This window comes from Panthera tigris, chromosome B3 (genome assembly GCF_018350195.1).
Source record: "Panthera tigris isolate Pti1 chromosome B3, P.tigris_Pti1_mat1.1, whole genome shotgun sequence".
Taxonomy (NCBI): Eukaryota; Metazoa; Chordata; class Mammalia; order Carnivora; family Felidae; genus Panthera; species Panthera tigris.
Genome location: NC_056665.1, coordinates 111,546,339 through 111,569,830, shown reverse-complemented (window position 1 = coordinate 111,569,830; position 23,492 = coordinate 111,546,339). Strand labels below are relative to the sequence as shown.

Below are 23,492 nucleotides of genomic sequence, written 5' to 3'. Positions count from 1 at the left end.
GGCTGCTAGTGTGCTCGCTCTATCACAAGACTTATAATTTCTAGGAACTTATTTGTATATTGGATTCCCTTGGAACATAGTTTATGTCTTTTTCTGGCTAAACTTCTAATGAAGATAGTTATCAATAGGTACTGTAGTTTTTGAAGTCTGACAGCAAAATCTCCAAATTTCAAATGAGGAACCCTTGTAGTATCAGATCCTCACGGATTTTATATGTTCTGAGATTCATAGATTCACATAAATTTGCTACCCTAAGCTCATGAGACGAAGGCTCATATTTTGCATGGCACATTCACAGTCCCCTCTAAATCCTAAATTCTCACAAAAAAAAAAAATCCAAAAAGTAATACTTTCTTTAGACCCAGACCATGTTTTGATTTTTCTGGCCAGAGTTTAATGAAATCACTTTCAAAAAGTGGTGACAGAGTATCAGACAAGTAGAAGAATCTCATACTTGAAAGCTATTTAAAATAGCTTGATTCCAACACCAGATTCTAATACCAGTGATGGCAATCATTTCCCACTGAGGGAGCAGTAGGAGTCTCCATGAGGAAAGTTGTTTTTGAGGTAAATTTGAAGAATGACTGGAATTTTGATGGAGAAATAACCACCAAGAAACAAGAATAACACAGGCAAAAGCCCAAAGACTAAGATGTAAAAAACTAGTTGAAGAACCATAATTTAAAGTGTAGTGCTTTGAAAGAAGTATTTATGAAGAAAATAGTAGGGATAAGACTGGAAATGGTGATTAAGTTCTGTTTTTCCAGAATAAGAATTTGGGGAGTTTAAGAAGGAGCTAGAAGCACATAATTACTTTAGTAGGATGGGAAGTTTCCTTAAAACTATTTTTGCAAGTGTCAGCCAAATTATGAAATCCAAGCCTGGTGGAACAGAAGCAAGAAAGCAGAATCCAAAAGGATAGTTAAATCCTGGTTAGCAGAGAATGGGAAGAAGATGGGCCAAGGGAGCTACAGTCTGTGCTGGGCTCAAAGTGCTCAGTGGAGGTGGGTAGATGTGGTCATGCTGGGCTGCGTGAGGTAGTTGTTTGCATTGGATTGGTCACGGTGGGGTGGTAATGACAGCTTTCCCCCTGAACTCTGCCTGACTCTGCTGTGGTTTCACAGTGTTGACAAACACTTCTTCCACTTGCCCCTGAATGGTCCTGCAGGACATGAGTTTTCCTGCTTGAATCCATCACCTCTGACCTGGCTCATTCTCCAGAAGCAGAGATTTCTCTGTCTAATGCCAACTGGTAGATTTTTGAGCATTCTCTGGGTCTCTTTTCATTCTTCTGTCTGTATATATAGATGAATATAGATAAATTCTCTTTTCCACTTTTATGAGACCAGGAGAAACTGTTAAGAGGTTAAGTCTAAGTTGAGGAAAACCAACTCATTAAATTTTGAAGTAGGTATCTATTGTCCAACACTCCTTTTCCTTAGGGAAATGCCCATTTTTCTATATTGTGTGATGCTCGTGGGACAATTATTCATGATGCTCTGCTCCATTGAGCCATGGGTGTGGGCATGTGACCCAAGTCTGGTCAATCAGTGCCCCACCCTCAGGTCAAAGTTATTGGACATGTGTGGGCATGTGTCTGAAGCAGGACCATGCAGAGTCATTCTCTGGGCTTTTTGGAATGTATTGGGATGATGGTTAGAATTTCCTACAACTAAGATTTTTCTTTAGTCAGAGAGAATGAAGCTATCACACTGAAAGAAGTAGAGCTGAGGGAGAGAACTTCCCGGTGAGTTCCTAAACTTGGGTGTGTTGGAACCTGATCCCCCACTGTCCACTCTCCCCAGGTTTTCTCTGCTTGAGTTATTTTGAGTTGTATTTTGGTCACTTCAACTGAAAGGCAAGTCCTGATCGATGTAAAAATTATTTGTTGGTTGTTTGCTTTGTTAATGGTTTTGCCTTTATAACTTTTTTGGTCTCAGGTAACCAGCAAAGCAAAGATTTCTGAGGGTAGGAACCCCTGCCCATTTAAAGCCCGGAAGGCATCCTTACTGATGTGACACCTTTTCAACATCTTGTTGTAGGTCTGTATGCTCAGTTCTGTGGAGTTACGCATTTCTAAAGAAATCTCAAAATACTTGTTAACAATGTAGACAGGAATCCCTGCTCTTTGGGTTTAGTTTCACAACAAGAAAAATGGATTTTGCAGAGTATTTCTGAAAAACAGATGAAAATTGTGGTGATAACGTACATTACATACTAAAAAGAAAAGTGGTGCAGAGAAAAGGCATTATTTCTAAGAGTATCATTAAAGTGTTTCATTATATAGTAAATGAGATGCAGTTTCACACCCTCTGAACTTATATTTAGGATATGGTGTGTGTGTGTGTGTGTGTGTGTGTGTGTGTGTGTGTGTGTAACTTTGCTACGGAAAATAAGGTAATTTAAAACCATTGCAAAGCCTTCGATCTTTATATTAGGAAAAGGTTTCACTTGTTTATATCTATATCTATATCTCATATTATATATATGTGTGTATATAATATACAAATAAATATATCCGTTTCCTGGCCAGAAGTGTCATTGCTATCTAAATCCATGCTGCTCAGCATGAGTCAGGCTGGGAATGAGCTGAGCAGAAGGAAGAACCAGGAAAAGGTCACTGAAACGACATCATCTGAACTAGCCTAGCCACTCAGACTGCTCACTCAGGGTGACTTTGAGGGATGAGGTGTGGCATCAGGAGTAGCCAGGTACCTTGAATGGTACCTGGCGTCTGCAGTGGCAACATTGTGGTTACGAGTGATTCCTCTCTTTGGAAGAGGACTCCAGGGGGTAATGAAAAACAGGGGACAGGTAAGGTTTCCTCATGCAGCTAAGGGAGCTGGTTGCTGGAACCAGAGCAACTAGAAACAAGACCAGATTAGGGAGCAGGTAAACATGGAGGAGGCTGAGGGAAAGGCTATAGTTCAGGGGTCACCTGGCACTCATCCCTGGGACACCGGCTCAGGGCAGCAAGCGAATACAGCCACTCTGTGACCAGGGTAGGCACAGAGCCCTCTATAGAGCCTGTGCACTGTGTGACTTAGGAAAAATGAGACCAAATATGCAGGATGGGTGTCAATGCTAGAGCCAAGAAGACACAGGGAAGGCAGGGACTGACCTGTCCCAAAGGAGGGATTGGGCTTGGAGCCTCAGCAGAATTCTGGGGGCGCATTCTGAGGCTGTACCTACTTCTCCTCATTTCCTCCCACCTACGCCTGCCATAGGTGAAGACTCATGGTGTAGGGAAAGGAGCTTAACCTGAACCAAAGGGAATAAGGCTCACCAGAGTCTCCTTATCTGTGAATCCTGACTCATCCATGTCAAAGGAACTCCCCTTCAACCACAGGGAGGGCCAGGTGCAGACTTCATGAGTAGGCCTTTGGACTCTGACTAACACCTACTCTCTGTTAGCTCATGGGTGGGCCTACTTTTGTCATCCTGTCTCAGGACCCACCCCTCCCCTTGTGCTATTTCTGAGACACTTCACTTTTCATCATGATGATTCAGTGATGCTGTAGGTTTAGTTTCTATTTACAGGGCTTAAAGTTGGGCCAGTTTTACCAGTAGCTAAACAGTGATTGTTGGGGTATGGTTTGAGGGACACAAGGACAGCACCCCCCCCTCCCCCTGCCATGTTCCTGCCTCTGCTTGGAATTCTTTCAGCATCATTTATTTACACTAAGTCATCATGTCTCCCCTACGAGACTGTGCTCCATTAGTTCTGTTCGCTGTTGTGCCTACAACAGCACCCAGCACTCAATAAATATTGGTTGGATAAATGATAGGTACTCAATAAATATTGGTTGGATAAAAGGTCTTCAAGGGATACTGCATTAAGGTGCAAATACCTTTGGAACAGTGCACTGAGCTGTTATCAGTCCTTACCACCCTGGCAAGACTGACTGCTTTTCCTTTGTGTCACTGACCCTGAGCCATCCTTCTCTGTACCCTTGAGGGAGTCACATGCAGCCAAGGAGAGTCATAGATAGGAGTTGTCCCTGCTGGTGCACAGATATTTCCCTCCTGTTCCCATTCTACTCCTGTTTCTGCTTGGCCTAGAATCCCTGACTTGGTCTCTTATTTATGACTCTGCTCCTGCCCCTGGAAGCTGGCCTTGTCTCCCAAGCTTGGATTTCAGTCCTCCCTGAAGTGGGTGGCTCAGCCCATCCACATCTATGCCCTGGCCCTTCAGACTGCCTCCTCTAGGAGGATGCCTTACCCTGGAGGGGTCCTCGGCTCTGCCATGTGTGGTCCTTTCTGCAGCAGAGATGCTTGGAGATATGGCTGTGCAATCTGGGTGGAGGGAAGGTAGGGGTGGTGAGTGGTGTGGATTGTAACGGTTTTCTGGACGGTTTTCCCTCCCCACCCACATTCCTCACTGGCCTCTCCTTCCCACTTCAAACTCAATGCTGCCTCCCTGAGCCAGAAAGTGTCCTAGGATTTGATTGGTCTTGGAATATGAAGCTTCTCTCCTCTGACCTTTCTCCTTTGTGATTTTTTGCAGTCTCTATTTACCTGCATATTCCTCTCTGTGGTTGTCTGCAGCTCCTCCTCCACCTCCCCCAGGTGTATGTTTTAGCCTGCGTTTTCTCAGAGAAAGGCTGAGTCAAGACCTTTAGTGTGGGCAGCCAATTTGGGGAAATGATTTCTGGGGCACAGGGGTGGAGACTGGAAAGCTTGCAACAGAGAAGGTGGGAAGGGCACTAGAGGTGGTGTTCTTGACTGAGTCACTCCTGCAGGCTACTGGGACTCAGCCCCACTGGGCTGCTCTGAGGAGTCATGCAGAATGTGCCCAGAATTGTCTGTTTAAGTGACAGAAGGGAGGAACATCCATCGAGTACTTCGGTATTGCGCTGTGAGTTAACTTCCTTGCAGATCCTGGCTGGACTGCATGCTGTTGTGTCCAAGAAACCCAGAGACACAGCACAACTGAGGCACAATGCTCTCAGCTTATCCCTGTGCAAAGCTGGTTACCATGGCAATGGCAGTAGGGGATGTGGGCCAGGAAGAAGTGAGGCAAGACGCAAGGACTAGTACTGCCTTGCCCTGTGCAGATTTAGTGATTTCTGCGTTAAGTCCCATTTGTCACAAGGACTTCAAGGTGTTGCCAACCACTCTCCACAAAAGACTTAGGACAGGAGGATTAGTGGAACATGCTATGGTTTCATCATTTGTGAAACCATCATTTGTGATCTCACAAATGGTCTCAAGGCCTTGACCCAGATTCAGCATCTATGTATGTCAGGGCTCCTAGACGGTCAACTACCTTTCATTTCTTCTTTCAGCCCAGTGAAACAGGGGTTAATGACTTTGTCCAAAGAAACAAAAGACTCAAATCCAATTAAAAAGGTCTCAGAAACAAGTCAAGCATAAAGAGTGTTCCAGAAACTCTCCAATTGAATTTTTTTCATTGACAAATGATCCTGCCATCATTGTAGATAGGGTAACATATCTAATTCCTATAATTCTATATCCTTAACTGAAGCCTGCAGGAGATGCTTTGATGGAAAGAAAGATCAATGGGACTGAAAGGAACATATTCCACTTCATTCCCTCTCTCTGAATTCAATTTCTCACCAGGTACTCTGATAGCTTCCCTCTTCCACCCCTGCCTGAAGCCAATTCTCATTTATCCAACCCTAATGAAGAACACAGAGCCAATGGATTCACCAAATGTCTAACCTAGCGAAGACCTCAGCCCTCTCCCAAAAGCAAACATCTTCCTCTTGGTAATTTTGTCTTATGTTCTTCAAACAGAAGAGGAAAATAAATAAACTGGAAAATGACCAGAAAGAGAAGAGACAGAGAGAGTATGGAAAGGCTTAGAGAGCTCACAAACAAGGGAACCTGTTTCAGTATTATAAAGTGTCAACTACACTTATTTTGTGTTTAAATTAAACTTTATTTGACTCTTTTGAGCAAGCACCAGCATCCGAATTATTCACCTGGTAGCACATCTGTGGCCTCCTATGTGACACACAAAGCTACACATCGTCAGTATGCGGAGTAATGGACTTCCTGCCTCCAGTACTATGAGCAATAAATGTTTCTTGTTTATAAGCTACCAAGTCTGTGGTATTTTGTTATAGAAGACTGAATGGACTGAAAACCATTCTTTCCTTTACATGCTTATGGCTGATGTTACCTGGCCCAGTCCTCTTTGTCTCCCTCCTGGACCATTTCCCCATCTTTGGATCTATGTTCTCTAGTCCACCTTGCACAGAAATGGAAGATTAGCCTTCCTAGAGAGCCATTTTCTTGATCCCTCTCATCCTGGTTTAGCAGGACAGTGAAGCTAGCCCTGTCTCAAACCAGTGCTAAAACTGGATCTGAAGTTAATCCTTTCTTTGAGAATAAAGCCTAATTCTGCTTCTCGCCACATGTTCCCAAACCCCTGGAAACAAAGGCCACAAAGAACCTCACATTCAGTCAGAAGCTCCTTTGTAACCAACTGTCTCTTTAAGAGCTGCAAACATCCAGCAGCACCAAGGGGAGCTTAGATGGCATTGGACTTAGTCTTCTAGGGACGGATATACCAGCATCCAGGACTAAAACCCCATGTGATTCTTCCTGCACATCAGGGCTGTTTCCTGCCATCAGCTCTGACCAGGTCAGACTAAGCTTGTTTCCCTGGAGGCTAAACTCAGATGGAGATGTCAGAGAGGGTATGGAATTGGAGAAACAGGTCTAGAGAAGTGAAAAAATGTCTTTGTTTCTGAATGTTACAGTTAACTCAGAAGCTTCACTGGGCTTAAAGGCCCATAAGCACTGTGGCAGTGGTTTATCAAAATAATTTGCTTACAAAGTATCCATATTGGAAAGTAAGCTATTGTTCTGGTTTTGGGGGGTAAATGTGATTTCTTTTTATTGTCTTTTAGGGATGATGTAAGTACTCATATAGCACTTTGAGATGAACACTTTTTCCCAAATTGGGCCAAAGCTATGTAATAATAGTAATAGCAGCTATTATTCATAGAATACTTAATGATGCCACATAGTGTGCTATCTGTTCTGCATATAGTAACTCATTTACTCCTCACAATAACATCACAGGTAATAAACCATTATTACTTACATCTCTCAGATGTGGAAACTGAGGCATTTGCTCAGAGGTTTGTTCAAAGGGAGAGCTAAGAAGTAGCAGAGTCAAGATTTGAATGGGCAGTCTGGCTCCATAGCTCACAGGCACAGGGAAGGAAGGAGACCTGACTGAGTCCTATACTTGGTAGGTGAGAATTCACTCTAATTAGTGCCTAATTAGACACTGGCCAATTGGAAGAGTTTTATTGTAACTAAGGAAGCAGTAATGTCTCTGCAATGGGAGCCTAAACTTGAGACTCCTGACAAGTGACTCAGAACTTTCTAAGATACCAAAGGCTCTCAAATTTGGACTGAAATTAGCTCAAGACAAAACTTAATGCATTCCTGATGGCTGATGGGTTATATGGGGGTGTGGGCCCTCAAGGCTGCTCCCAGTCAGGTCACAGGGCAAGAAGGAGAATAGTTAACAATAACTGAAGATGGATAGAAAATTTCAAAATCTACTTGCTGGAATCAGGAATGATTTCTTTTCAATGATGCGGATTGCTTGAGGGCAGATAGAAAGAGCAGAGGCTTCATGAATGCTGAGTCTAAATTCTCTTGGTGTACAGATAAATTTAATGGATGTTCTGTGTCACAATGATGAGGAGAAGACCCTGGAGCTGTCCAAAGGGACTGACACGCTGTTGACAAGTCTTATGCACTTCTCATGGCAATGGGAAGCTACGGGGGCTGTGTCTCAAAAGATTGTCATCCAGATGGGACTGATGTGTCTGGAGCCTTCTGCATTGTAACCTCTGCTTCCCCGGGCCACACTAACTTTAAGAAGGACATTCAAAAAGTGTAACAATTAGAATGATAACAGAAACCATGTTTGACAATGAGTTCTCAGACAATGGGACTGCTGGGACCCCAAGTGTCCCTCTTCCCTGACACAGTTGCTGGTGGCCTCTGTTCTACTTGGCACCATTCAGTTCCTCCGATGGCCACCAATGCATAGCTTGGCTCTTGATGGCTGTGGCATCACATTCCAGCCTCTAGGGAAGGCAAAGTCTCCACAGTCAGTCCTACACCCTGGTTTTGACTGGCTTGAGGACCACTGATTTGGCTTAAAGAGTGGGTAGGATTTGGGGGAGAAGGAAAGAAGTTAAAAATTCTGTTTTCTAGGGAATTGTCCTTCTTTTGTAATATTTTCCTTAGTTATACTTTTGGGCTCCCTTATTCCTGCTGTCATCTTCTTCCTCCCCGCTGGATTAATTTAAGAGAAAGTTCCTATGACCTTCTTTCCAGAAGCTGTGGGCCTGGGACAACCTCTTGGTTGGAAGGCCAGCCCCCTGCTCATGTACTGCAAGCAGGAACAAAAGTGGGGCAGGAGGCAAGAGGAAAGCATGAACAGGCTTGGACCAGCTGTCCAAAGCCTGAGAGAGAAATGCCCTCTTTTCTTGTGTGTCTTGTGCTTCTTCTCACCAGCAGAGCAGCCAGAATTTGAGGCTTCAGTCAGGATGTAAGTCTCAGGGAAGAAGCCAGAAGGGCCACCTGACCTGCTTCTGGTTCAGCATACCAGCTGAAGACCAGGTTAGGCCAAATGCCCAGAGCTGCTGTGTATGTTGGACATGTTGTGCAAAGAACAAGTTGTGATTGGATGGCATCCTTGTTAGACATCTTTGGGTGGAAATGAACGAGGCTGTTCACCTCTAGGAGAGCAGCAGTGAGCAACTGGTGTCCACGCACCTTATCCTTGGACCTTTATTTGCTGTATCCTCTTATGTTCTATGTAGGATGGCCTTACCCTCTTTCATTCAGCCTTCCCAGGACAAGCAGCAGGTGGGTCTCAAATCTCTGCTCTAACATTTGGCACCATTCAAGAGGCAATCTCATTAAAGGAAAGGGCTGAGAAACTAGTTTGAGTATTTTCTGATTATAATTTAACATTATCTTGAGTAGAAAATGGAAGGATTTTGTTGAAAAGCCCCTTTTGACTGATGTGTGTCTCTTCTAGCTCTGAACATTTCATTCACTGTCTTATAAAAAGAATTTTATTGATTTGCGGCTTGGCAAAGGGGAATGCTCTACTTTTCAAAAATGGCTTCGTAAAGAGTATGTGACTTTTCCCCCCCACTCCCAGAAATTCTTTGCATCTTCTTTTATGTCTAAAATCTCATGATGATATGCCTTGGTTTTTTCCATTTATTGTACTAAGTGCTTGGTGGGGCCTTTAATCTGAGAAATGGTATCCTGTAGGAAAAACACCTCAGACATTTTCTCCTATTACACTTCTTTGATAATTTTGTCCCCCTCTGTTTACTCTGTTTAGTCTTTCTGGAGCTTGTAGTATTTGGATGTTGGATTTCCTGGGCTAAACGTATAACTTTTCAAAAATCTTTTCTCTCATGATTTTTCTCTTGGTTACTTACTTAATTTTAAAAATTAAAGCAAATCTCAACCATAAAAAAATTGCAGATATACTAGAAAGAACTGTTCTTTTCCTAAAGCATTTGAAAGCAAACTGTGGACATAATTCCATGAACTCCAAATGCTTTAGTGGGTATTTCCCACAAAAAAGGATATTCTCCCACATAACCACAATACTACAATAAAACTCAGAAAAATTAACATTGGTACATTTTTACCATCTAATTCTCAAACCTCAGTCAAGATTTTCCAGTTTCATTAAGAAGACCCTTGATAGCAAAAAGATCCAACTTGGATTCACATATTGCATTTATGTGTTTTTCTTTAGAGTCTCTCAATCTAGAACAATTTCTCAGTCTTTCCTTTGTGACCTTGATACTTTTGAATAGTACAGTTCAGTTACATTGTAGACTTTCCCCCAACTTGGGTTTGTCTGATGTTTCCTCTTGAGTAGTCTGGTCTTGCATCGTTGGTAGGAATATCACAGAGGGGTACTGGTGCTTCTTACTATATCCACTGCATGATTTTGACTTGTCCTATTACTGGTGATGTTATCTTTATTTGATGAAGGATGTATCTTCCAGGCTTCTCTGTAAAGCTTGCCTTTCGCCTTGTAATTAATAAGTATTTTATGGGAAGGAATTTTGAACCCATGTAAATATTCTGTAAACTATGTAAATAGTGTAAATAGAAACTATAAAGAAAAATAGCTTTCAGGAAGAAACCCTTGGCAGCTTGCTCATGTTACTAATCTATTTTTGCATAATTGTTTCATGTGAAGGTATATGAAAGAACACTTACAACTTCATGGAATTGAGAAGGCTGAGGAGTTGAGCCATTGTTGTATTCTGCTTCTCCATTCTTCCTCCTGGAAGCAGACTTTAGTGTATGTCAATCTTAATCTAAGATTTGAGTCTCTATTTTTAATACAACTACAGAATATAGATGTGTGTGTGTGTTTATGAGCCCATGCACTTATTTTCTAGCTCTGTCTTCTGAGAGGGTCTAAAAGAGATGCAACCCAATAGCAATAATCACACATAGGGCCCACCCTTGTTTTTATATATCATTCTCTAGTAAAAGCAACTGCCATTCCTTGGAGAAATGGCTCATTCTAGGTTAAATTAGAAAAAGGATGGGATAAGCATGGAAATCTTATGGTGTCAGAAAGTGAGAAAGTGCTCAAAAAATGGTGGGGACATGTTGAAAGGACAGAGGAGCCAACTAAAAACAGCTTTCACTGGCCAAATCTGGGACAATTTGAGCAATGAAATAAGTAATAAGAGTAGAATAAGGTAAGGTAGAAGATGGTAGCTACCCTTGTGGTAAGCATAGCATAACCTATAAACTTGATGAATCACTATGTTGTATACCTGAAATTAATATAACATTGCGTAGCAACTATACTTCCATCTAAAAAAAAGATAAGATAGAATAGAATAAGATAAATATCTGTGAGTCTATGCTGATATAAATAAATGATTTAGTAGATAAATAAATTGTTAGGGGAGAAGATAAAGCTCTAACTACAGAATTTCAATTAAAAATGTAGAAGGATACAGGAGTGCTGATTCATAGGGGCACATGCACCCCAATGTTTATAGCAGTGCTATCAACAATAGCCAAATTGTGGACAGAGCCCAAATGCCCATCAACTGATGAATGGATAAATAAGATGTGGTGTGTGTGTGTGTATGTGTGTGTGTGTGTGTGTGTGTGTGTATACATACACACACATATATATACAAAAGAACGAAATCTTGCCATTTGCAACAATGTGGATGGAACTGGAGGGTATTATGCTAAGTGAAAGAAGTCAGTTAGAAAAAGACAGATGTCAAATGTTTTCACTCATATATGGAATTTGGGAAACTTAACAGAAGACCATAGAGGAAGGGAAGGAAAAATAAGTTACAAACAGAGAGGGAGGCAAACCATGACAGACTCTTAAATACAGAGGACAAACTGAGGGTTGGTGGGGGTGGCAGGTTGGAAGGGGCAGGGAAAATGGGAGATGGGCATTGAGGAGGGCACTTGTTGGGATGAGCACTGGGTGCTGTGCGTAAGTGATGAATCACAGGAATCTACTCTCAAAGCCAAGACTACACTGTATACACTGTATATTCGCTAACATGAAAATAAGTTATTAAAACAGCAACAACAACAAAAATAAAGTTGTAGAAGGAATGGTGGAAATCTTAAAAAATCACTATTTGGCAAACAACTCAGTAATAATTGTTATAATCAAGAACATTAGTGGATGATAAAATTAGCAAATTAAAGTGTGTGGGAAACAGGATATTTTGTTCCCCACAATATAGTTATTAATTAGAAAAGAAACAATGGAGTGGAGAATCCTGGCAGATATCACCTAACCAAGTGATTGAAGTTAACATAGCCAGTAATGAGATATATTGATATCATATGCTTCCTAATATGATGCACTTAGAATAAACATTCTGGAATGTAGCTGACCAATCCTTTTAAAAAATGTCAAAGTCATCTAAGACAGAGAAATAATGAGCATTTGTTCTAAATTATAGGAGGAGTCTAAGGATACATGACAACTAAGTGCAATGCATGGTCCCGGGTTAGATCCCGGACCAGAGAAGAAAAGTTGGTGAAGTTTGAATAAGGTCTCTATATTAATTAATAGTATGGTATCAGTGTTAATTTCCCGATTTTGATCACTTTACTGTAGTTACGTAAAACATTAACGTTTGGGAAAGGTGAATGAAGGTTCTGTGGTAACTCTATGTACTGTATTTGCAACTTTTTGGTAAGTCAGATTATTTCAAAATGAAAAGCTTAAAAATTTTTAGTGAAATAATTGTCAGATGCTGTGTCTTTCTACTAGCAGCCCTGAAATGTCATCATAGGTAAGTCTTTCTCTAGTGTTGTTTATTTTCTCCAAAGCACCTGTATGCCAGCCTTCGGGGAGGGGTTGAGACAGGGCTTGGAGCCTGACTGTCCAGTATGTAAACATTCATGCATTTAGTACTTTACCCTTTATTGAACCTGGTGTCTCCAGGCCTGAAAACGTGTCAGTTCAGTTTCTCCAGGGAATATGTCTCTTGTTGACCATGAGAGGTAGAGGAACACTGGCCATTTGATTGCATGTGGTATGGGAAAGGACAAGGCTGAGGTGTAAATGCTCCTCATGAAGGCTTTTGCCTCTCAGGTTGTTTCCAGACCCACTCCCCATCCTTGCCTTTAGAGGTACTTGGTGCCTTCAAAGCCAAAGCCTTGTAGGGGCTCCATGGAACACACCTGCTTTCTTGTCATTGGCCATCTCTCTGAAGGCAGTTGGGTTTGAACTTTCTCTGACCTGCAGGTATCACTCATCCATTCACTTTCCATTGTCTTGATTCCCATCATCTTGCCATCCATTCTCTTTGACCATGTACTTTCTTTCATTATATTTCTTTTTTAAAAAGTTATTTTTAAGTAGAGATTATTTTTAAGTAATCTCTACACCTAATGTGGGGCTTGAACTTACAACCCCAAGATCAAGAGTCATATGTTCTTCCAAATGAGCTGGTCAAGCACCCCTCCTTTACATTTCTGTACTGTCATTTTTGAGATCGTTCCATGGGAAGCAAAGCTAATTACATGTTTTCAATATCCAGGCTTTACTAGAAGTCCTCCCCATATTTTGTACCATTTCTCTGAACAGGTCTATCTGACCCTCCTGCAGAAAAGGCCAACACTGTAACCTGCAGAACTCCTGAGATGTATATGAAAATTAGATGCCTCTGTTGGGGACTTGCATCCCTGAGGTGTTGGCATTTAAAAAGGACTTCCAGGGGCACCTGGGTGGCTCAGTTATTTTAGCATGCAACTCTTGATTTCGACTCAGGTCATGATCTCATGGTCATGAGATCAAGCCCTGCATGGGGCTCTGCACTGGGCATGTAGCCTGCTTGGGATTCTCTCTTCTCTCTCTCTCTCTCTCTCTCTCTCTCTCTCTCTCTCTCTCTCTCCCCCTCCCTCCCTCCCTCCCTCCCTCTTCCCCTCTCCTGGTCACTTTCTCTCTCTCTCTCAAAAACAAAATAAATAAATAAATAAATAAATAAATAAATAAATAAACAAATAAATAAATGGTAATGTATAAAATTAATAAAAAATAAAAAGGACTTTCATTCATAGGAGATAGACCAATGTAGGTTTTAATTTCAGCAAATAGTGCATAAAATATTCAGATGACAGACCTCAAGGAGTGTTATAGAGATCATTTTCTTCTGATGGTTTGGCATACACAAGGTCACAGGCCCAAGACTTGAGGTGCAGTCACTCTGGGCAGGGAGGGCATGGAAGGTAGAGAGGGAAGATAGCCTGACAAAGAACATGTGCTTTGGGGCCTGGTTCAAATCCCTCCTCAGCCATTGACTTGCTGCATATTCTCAAATAAGCTATTTATCCCCTAATATTTTCAAGATATTCACATACAAAATAAAAATAATAATACTCATCTCATTGGCTCATTGTGAGGATTTAATAATATAATGTATATAAAACATAAATGATACCTAATATCGCTATGTATTAAAATGGCTTATCTACTGGGCTCCCAAGGATGACAGAAGTAGTGGGAAAAAAATAATCTTGCACTCATTCGAGAGGTGAACTACGCTCATCTCTGCATCTAGAGCCGAGTCAAAAAGCAGGGGTCCGATGCTGCACTACCCCCAATTTTTAATTTCTGAGCCTCTCAAGCTGCAGGAGTCCCATTCCTTCTCTGTGTTCTTACCTGCAAGTGGTGCTGCTGTCTCCTTAGCAAGCCAGAGACCTGTCAGGTCAGGCTTCTTCCCCAAAAGCTCCATTTTTGTTCTCCTTTGGAGTCTCTTCAGCAAAGAGGATCCTTGCCTTGTTCCTTTGGAGGTCAAAACTCATGAGTATCTCTGGTGCAAAGTGCTGACGCCTGACCTAAGGCCTTCCCAGTATCCAGATGGGAAGTCATGCCTGAAGGAAGCAGCTGCCTCAGAGGAGGGCCATTAGATACAGAGGAATGCTGTCCAGGCTCTTGGAGAGCTCTCTTTCTCTCTCTTTTTCATTTCCTTCTTGTGTAGTTCATTGGAGGAGGGGCTCATGGGCCCCACCTTGCATAGCTAGCTGGTGGCTGGCAGGGCGTCTTCTGGATCACACAGAGGTCAGGAATTGGTGGGGATCACTTTTGAACTTCAGTGGGTTCCCTCCAGGGAAGTTATAAAAGCCCATCTCAGTGCTGCCAAGAGAGTTGCTGTTACAACAATAAGAAAGAGCAGCTGTTGCCTCTGGGACTTTTGTTCCAGAAACTCATAACAGCACGAGCCCTGATTTTAATATTCTTTTATAGAGGGGCTTGGAGAAGACATTTTGAGCTGGCAAATGTTTTTAATCATAACAGGGTATGTGTTCACCAAGGAGCCCTACAGAAACCAAGGGGAAAGCTGAGTATGACCCGAAGCCTTGCAATTTCTTTGTGATAAAAGACATTTGACAGAGAGAAGAGGGCAAAGTAGGGAAGGAGAAGTGATAGTTGTTGTCTTAGAAGGCAGAATAGAGTCCAAATAAGGTTATTTTTGGTTTTTTTTAAGAGCATACACTGAGGAGTAAGATTGTTTCTACTCAGATACAGGCAAATATTTTTAAACCTACATTCTCTGTAACCCATGGGTAAAACTTCAAAAATATTATGGCTTATTCTCTGCATATGAGAGACTAACAGAATTTCCCCTCTTGTGAGTGTTGATTTTTAAATTATAACTGAAAAATTGTGGCGTCCGTGAAGTAATGCTGTTTTCAGGTCATGGATGATACTGATACAAATGGATGGTAAAGCCTGTGTGTGCAGCATGAATGAAGGATTCTTGCTCGTGTCCAAACATGTCTTGTCATGGTTTCTTCATTGATACCCAACTACTAGATAGGGGCCACCAAGTGGTTCGATGCACTTAAGAAAGTACCCAACTCTCTTGTTCTTTGATGAATTTGAAAAATCAACAGTTAGAGGAAGATCTGGGTAGGTCAGACCCATCCATCTACTGTAACATTAGCCAGTCCCCAAAAGAGAAGACTCTAAGAAACATCTTCAGTAAATAGGCTATCTTATAGAATGGAAGATGTAGGATATGATTTTTTTAATGAGGCCGGCTGGTGGCCCATGCGGGCCTCATGAAGTGACCACTAGGAGGACAACTTAGTCCAGCATGTGAGTCCTTAGCCTTGCAATTTGGGAACTCCCTTGCCTCCAAGGAGCACTCCAGTATGTGCTAGCTCTGAAGTATGGAGGGCCACTTTCCAAATTCATGAGACACTGATTTAGAGACACAATATTGTAGGACTCCTACTAACTGGATACTCATGTCCACTTATCTGGATCGCCTCCTTCACAGTGTCTTCCCTGGAGATCCTAAGGTTCCTTGGAGAACTGAAATCAAAGAGAGGGTTTACCTAGTCTCACAGGACTAGCTCTTCCAGAACCTGAAGAATTGTCCCAATTTTTTCAGGGGAGGACACTTTTCCAACAACCAAAGCCATAAATAGGTCACTCTCGGTTAGACTTATTTTCCATTTTTAACAATTATTTTCTTTGAGTACAGTTGACATGCTATGTTACATTAGTTTCAAGTGTACAACATATTGATTCAACAGCTCTATACATTATGCTATGCACACCACAAATGTAGCTACCATCTATCACCATGTGACATTATTATAGTATTACTATATTACTATATTCCCTATATTGTGACTTTTATTCCTTTAGATTTATTTTTAAAACCCTGACCAGGACTTTTCTATTTGTCTCCTATCTCTAGATTCCAAGGAGAGTTTTCCATTGTATTTGTCATTAGCATGTTACAATTTTCAAAATTATAGTTTATCTCAATAAGATAAGGTCCATTTGAGATTAGTAGTTTCCGGTGGCAATGCAGAAGTCTCCTGGGGCCCTTGACTGGTTTTGGGAGGCACTCCAGTCTTCTCTAAGATGTGTTTGCTGAGCATCTCTGAGGTGGATGATTTACAGGGGATGAATAACTACAGGGGACTAATCCCATTCGTTGTATGTTGATTTTTATCATTTCCAGTTTTCAAAGATGTCATTTTCTGACCTTGTTTCTAAGTCCTAGGGCTAACTTCTGGAACTTTTCTGACTATTCAGAAGAATTACTTTTTTAGCATATTTCCTGGGTCATCAGGAACACAATTTGCTATAATTCTACTTAGCTGAGTTGCATATGTACAAAATCAATAAGAAATAAAACAATTCCATGACTTGCCCCTTTCAGCTTGAGGATTCTTCTTTCTCATTTAAAGTGGGAGCTGGGAGAATCTTGGGGATATCTCATAAATCAGTCTGTCCTCCAGATGTGCTCATGGCAAAGTCTCAGACCATCCCCACGGATTCAGGGGCCTGAGGCTATGGGACTGCCAGTATTTGGCCATCACCTGTGCACTTCTATTTGGAGACTCCACGGCCTCTCTGAAGAGCTCCTCTGCGTCTGTTCTAGGGACAGATAGTGGTCAACACCATCTCATAAAAGTGTTGTAAATGTCCCCGGAAACAGTAGGCTTTGTCATGTCACAATGGCTGTGCTGAGATGTACATGTGCAACCTACAGGTATGTGTGATGAGAAAAACACTGAGAGCCCAGGAAAGGAAACCTCAACCTTCTTCAGGCCCTCCCCTTAGTGAGGGCGGTGCCTGCCTCTGATATATTTGGGAAAATCTTTTAATTTCCTGGAGAAAGCCCAAGAACTTTGACCTTAAGGCCCCGTGTAAGAATTTGATCCAGGATGTTGGAAAACCTTTAAAGAAAAGCTTTATTTTCAAAGCCCTTACTGACTTTCTGCATTGTTAAAGGCTGAGATCAAAATTCACTTTGATCCTTTTGTTTAGGGAAAAATCATTCTGTGGGAACTTTAAAAAGGAAAAACGTTATTTTTTTTAAACAGTTTTAGATTTACCCATCTCCTTCGACTTCTCTTGGCTGTGACAGTTTGTCAGCTTCTCCTCGTTTTTAAGGACCTTAGTCAGGCATTTTGGAGAATGCCCCTCTACTAGAATCTATCTAATGATTTTTTTCATGACGAGGCTGGGGTTGTGAATTTTGAGGAGGAAGATCCCAGGGGCAAAGTGTCATCTTTATCACATGATACCAAGGTTACATACTATTAGCATGATTTATGACTGTTGATGTTGACCTTGACCACCAGACTGAGATGAGCTTGTCTGTCTTCTCCACTGTGAAGCTATTCTTTTTCCCTCTTTCCCTGCTGTCCTCTTTGCGAGGAGGCCACTGTGCACAGCCACATTACAGGAGTGGGAAATTATGCCCTCCCTCTCTTAGGGCTGAGCATCTACAGAAATTATTTGGAATTCTTTTGCACGAGATTTATTTTGTCTCCTCTCCCTACCATTTATAATTTATTTATATTAGTGTGGGCTCATAGGTATCTATTTTATATTTGGATTATAGTCCAATACTACTTTATTTACATTGTTGCCCACATTGTTCCAATGTTGGCCATAGGGAATTCTGTGCTGTTTTGACATACACATCCATATGGGTTACTTCATGTTAATTTTTTTTAGTCCTTTTTTACTTTATGGCATTAGAAGATGCTCTAGGCTCATCTTGTATGTTTTACACCCTAGTCCTAGAATCAGCCATTTCTTTAAGGAGCCCTGGTTCCTTTTATTGGAGAATGGTATTAGAAATAAAGATGTGGGCATGAGGTATGCTCCTTGGTACTGGTATGTCATTTCTTCTAGGCCCTCTCAGCTGACAAAACAAAGAAATATGTGTGCATATATTAACCTGCGTGTGTACACATATCTATAAATATTCTATATGCCACCATCTGTGTCTATACTAAGCTAAACATGAGTTCATACTGCTGCCTCAAACTCTAATCCATTAACATATGGATTATTCCAGCTTCCTCCCCTTGCCTATTTGTAAATTTCAACTCCAACAGCGAGAAACCTGGTTCTGCAGGAAATTTTTTATGCAGATAAACAATGCTAACATTTGGGTGAAATTTTTCCAAACATCTCAGTATTCATCTCAGTTCATGTTCTTGCCTTTCTGCTAATATTTTTTTAAATATATATATTTATTCAATTTTTTGATTTTCACGTGTATGGTCCTTACCTTACATGCTGCTTCATATTGTGTTTTTTCCTACTTAACTACATACCAGCTATAACTTTTCAGGTTAATAAAGTCTGATGCCCATCTGTGTTTTTAAAAATATGTATTTGATAAATTAACTAGCCCCCTATTCATGAATGCTTTGGTTGTTCCCAGTTTTGTCACTATTAAAAATAATGCCATAGTGAAAAATCATTTTGCACATGTTCTCTATAGAAAATATTCCTAGGAGTAGAATTTATTCTAAGATGGGAGTCTTTGAATTTTTCAGAGCACTTCCAGGAACATGTGATTTTATTTAGACTGAACTTCTAGGAGTCAGCCCCAATCTGATGGTTGAGTTGGGGGCGTGGCAAGCACAAAGGGGCTGCTTGGTGGGAGTCATGTCTATTTTCACCTCCATAGCAGAACCGATGCCTTCTCTCCTGCTGGCTGCCTTAGACATCACTGCTCTTCAGTCAGCACCTGGCGTCTCCCTAAAGTAAGAGTGTGAGGCTGGAACTTGATTGTTCTCCAGCTTAGTCTGACCCTACCCAGGGGCCAACTGCTGAAATCTGTGACCCTCAGTCTCCTCTCTCCCCTATGCTCCTATACTCGAACATTTCTATAGATTCCACCCTGTCCTAATTGACCGTGAAAGCTCTGAGTACGTCAGCCCCTGCTTGATTCCCAGAGCACCATTATCACATATCTTTAAGTATCTGGGATGGGTGAGTCAATTTGCAGATCAAGCAAAAAAGAACAGAAATTAGATTAAATCTTCCCTCAAAACTTGGAGCTAAACCCAGGGCAAGACCTACTCGAAAGTGCCAGGGAAAGGCTTTGTCTGACATCCTAGTGTGCTGATGCTACAAATCTCTGCCTTGGTGTCAGATGTTAAGATGCTTGCTGAAAAGTGCATAGAGACCTTTCACAGAGGTGTTTTCATTAAAGAATTTCTTAAGGATTAGAAGTCTTCAATGAAAAGGCAAAATGACAGGTACCGGGGCCTGGGACCCCTCCTGAACTCATACCATGTGGGGGGATATTTATTTCCCTTGTGCATTTGTTGTGAGGATTAGAAAAGATAATTTGGTGCATTTGGCATATAATAGATATTCAGTAAATAGTTACAGCTTAAAAATAGCTAATATTTATTGAGGGCTTATTATGCACCAGACACTATTCTAAGTATTTTACATGTGCTAACTGATTTTATCCCCATGAAATACTGTGAGTTGGGTGGGATCCCCCCCCCCCCCGCCAAATTTTATAAATGAGGAAAGTGAGGAAGGAAAATATAAAGCAATTGGCCCAAGGTCGCACAGACAGTAAAGGAAACGACCAAGATTCAAGGTTAGCCACCATCTCCAGAGTTTGTATCTCCTTTCCAGCCCACTGGCTCTCAGCAAACAGTGTTCCCTGGTGGAATGGACACTGCCTTTGGAATCTGGGGCAGACACTGCTAGACACCCCCTCAATATTCATTCTTCCTTACTTCCTTACTCACTGAACCCAAATATTTTTTGCAGTGTGGTATAACATGCCCAATTAAAACTACCTACGGGGGTACCTCGGTGACTCAGTTGGTTAAGCCTTGGACTTTTAATTTCAGGCCAGGTCATGATCTTGCACAAGTTCTTTCCTGAGGTCAGGCCCCGTTTCAGGCTCTGCACTGCCAGTGTGGAGCCTGCTTGGGATTCTCTCTCTCTCTCTCTCTCTCTCTCTCTCTCTCTCTCTGCCTCTCCCCTGATAGTGCATTCTCTCTCTCCCTCTCTCTCTCTCTCAAAAATAAATAAATAAACCTAAAAAATAAAAATAAAGATAAGCACCTCCACAGACTTTCTTGTAGGTAGAGTGGTCGTGTGACCCAGTCTGACCAATGAGACGTAAGCCAAAGGGACAGACTCAGCTGGCCCTCACCTTTCCATCTTGTCCCCTCTCTGCTTTTACTGCCCAATTACAGTTGTGACTCCTAGAAGTTCAATAGCCTTCTTGTGAGCAAAGGGATGAAAGCCATATGGCAGTATAGAGAAGCAGAAAGACAGAGGGAGCCTGGGATGTCAATAGCATTGCAAAACCACCCAGAAGTCCTGGAGGGCTTACATCTGACCCTTCTGGGAAAGAGAATAATTGTCCCCCTTTTAGTGAAGCTATTCTAAGTCTGGTTTCTTTCTCTTACCTGGAGCCCACAGCAATCATAACTGATATAAAACCCCAGCTGTACTAGTAGGTCTGTCAGGTGAGGGAGGTGTGTATGCATGTCTGTGTTTGACTTCATTAAGCTCTGAGCCTCAGTTTATTTATTTACTCTCATGTCTCCTGTTGTATCTCATAATATCTGGAAAGGCAGGTGCACAGCCATTAACAGCATCAAAGAAAGGAAGAGAAAGTGAGGAAAGGAGGAGAGAGGGAGAGAGGGAAGAAAAGAGAAAGAGAAGGAGCAGGGGGAGAACAGTAGGAAGGAGGGATGAAGGGAGGAGAGCAACAGGAAAGAAATTTCTCCCAGCTGGTCATGAATACCCATAGCGCAGAGTGTGGTGCAAAATAGGACTTGCTTCATTCCCATCAGGCCACACAGAGTCAGCCTCAATGGATGCCTAGTGGTTTTGTGTTTCTGGGGCCTTGTCTTTACTCCCTCTTTTCTAGCCCTCTCCCAGTCTCTGTTTTATCTTAATGGTGCTTCCTGTGGTCAAGCCAAGGAGGCCTTCGATTCTATCTTACAAGGGCAAAAGGGGTATCCCCTACAGTTTTCTAGGTGGGGTCAGCTTGGTGGGTTCTGAGACTTAATAAAATCGACAGTAGCAAAAGCATGGATACAGGAACTAGACAATATGGATTGTTGTCCCATTCTATCACTTACCAGCTGTGTGACCCTGAAGAAGTTACTTAGCCTTTCTGTGCCTTAGATTACTTATCTCTAAAATGAAGATAATAACAAGACCTATTTCATTTAGTTTTTGTGAGTTTATATGTAAAACATGCAGGATAGTTGTTCTCAACTGGGGACAACTTTGTCTCCACCTTCACCCCCAAAGGGCATTTGGCAATGTCTGGAGACATTTTTGGTGGTCATAACTGGAGGAAGAGTTGCATTTACCTAGTGGATAGAGGTCAGGGATGCTGCAGAACATCCTACAATGCACAGGACAACCCCCCACACAAAGAATTATCCAGGCCAAATGTCAGTAGTGACATGGTTGAGAACTCCTCAAAACAATGCCTTGCTCATGACAAGTGCTATATAAGTTATTGTGACTTGATGTTTTATGCTAAAGATTCCTTTTCCACTCAGAGTGAAGATAGAAGAGAATAAAAGGGGAAAAGGGGACCATTATCTCTGTTCTTCCACATATATGGGAAGGGGAGGGGAAGGAGAGGGGAATAAAGATGAGAACTTCTAAAGAGGTTCCCGAAACTCAAAATGGTGTCTTTAAAATATCTCATGCAGTGCCTGGCATGTAGTAGGTGGTCAATAAACAAAGAGACTTCAGGACTATCCCACCTTCATCACTGATTGTAGGGAGGGTTGTTAATCTTTCTGTGAGCTGTAATTGCTTTGTATTTTCCTGAAGCCTTTTGATACCAAATAAGAGGTGTGTGTGGTTGGGAGCATGGAGTTAAGCACTGACAGGGAGTGAGTCCTTCTCCACAGACAATGCTGCCATTCAAGGAAGGGGAGTCACAGGCTTGGTCTTGGGTGGATTGTGGGGGTGGGGGTGGATGTTAGGACTGAATCATGCCAAGCCATTCAGAGCAGAGGTCAGCAAACTGTTTCTGTAAAAGGCCACATAGTAAATAATTTACTCTTCATGGGCCAAGAAGCAAAATCAGGAATATTATGTAGGTAATCAGAGAACAAGAGGAAAAACAAATTGCCATAAACTTTTAAGAAAATTAAAAATCTTATTTACATAATCAAATTTGAATTTGATATAATTTTCACATCGTGAAATACTATTCTTTTGATTTTTTTTTACACTTAAGAATATGAAATCCAATCTGTACTCCCAGGCCATACAAAAACAGGAGGTGAGCTAGATTTGGACTGCGGGCCATAGTTTGCCAAACCACTCAGCCTGTGGCTATTCTCATGCTGAACCCCTAGTCTGGTTCTCTGTCACCAGTTCTGGTCATTCTCTGTCCAGTCCCCAGGAGCAGACTTACCACAAAAGTACCTTTGATTGCCTAGGGCTCTGGATTGGGCATACATGGGAGAAGTGTCTGTCCCTGCCCTGGCATTGCTCACCACTGTGGGGAGACAGCCACAAATCAGGACAGTAAGAGAAAGGCCATTGTTGCACAGTGCCACAAGGCAGAGGGTGCGGGGGTTGGAGCCCCCCAAGCCACCGGAGAGCATAGACATGTGTATGTGGGGGAGTGTCATAGAAGCCATGTGCTTGAGCTGAGACCTGAGTTTTCTAGGGGGGGTGGTGTAAGTTTTCAGGGAGCAAATGGTGTAAATGATGGCGGGGGCATCCTGTGTTCAGGGATCTAGAGAGAAGTGTTGTTTTCAACCACTGGGATGCAATTTGAGGAGGGACAGTGTCTCACTAGAGGTGAAACCAGCAGACAGGGGCAGCGTGAAGTCCTGTGGCTCAGCCTCTCAGACCTGCCAGGACCCTGCCTCGTTCTCATCTGTCGCCCAAGGTCCTGGCCCCGCTCCTCATGCCCATGCCTTGAGGCTGTGCCAAGACGTCTGCCTAGACCTCAGTGAATCACCTCCCACGGGACGGGGCAGATGCTGCTCTTTGCCTGCCCGGCAGCCTGCCACTCTGTGCCCTGCTGCTGGTCCACCTGCCCTGCCCCAGGGGGTTCCCGGTCTTCTGGCTTCTGCAGAAAGCAGCACTAATTTCTGGCTAATAAAATGGTTCCCCGGAATCTGGCCTGTTTCCGCTCCTTCTACTTCCCAATGAG

General features: G+C 42.3%; 2 long non-coding RNA genes across 5 annotated transcripts in view; one reads left to right on the top strand and one right to left on the bottom strand.

Moving 5' to 3' along the window:
• LOC122239635 overlaps window positions 1-23,492 on the top strand; it is a 31,511-nt gene that overhangs the window by 2,087 nt on the left and 5,932 nt on the right. The window lies entirely within an intron of this gene.
• On the bottom strand, window positions 7,634-22,820 carry LOC122239633. 4 transcript variants are annotated; one of them, XR_006218928.1, is made up of 4 exons: window positions 16,888-16,962; window positions 15,790-15,865; window positions 14,207-14,695; window positions 7,634-7,863 (listed from the first exon to the last, which is right to left on the bottom strand). It is a non-coding gene; the product is annotated as an uncharacterized LOC122239633 (long non-coding RNA). The 4 variants fall into 4 exon arrangements; XR_006218926.1 differs by lacking the exons at window positions 7,634-7,863; window positions 16,888-16,962 and adding exons at window positions 13,632-13,791; window positions 22,743-22,820; XR_006218925.1 differs by lacking the exon at window positions 7,634-7,863 and adding an exon at window positions 13,632-13,791.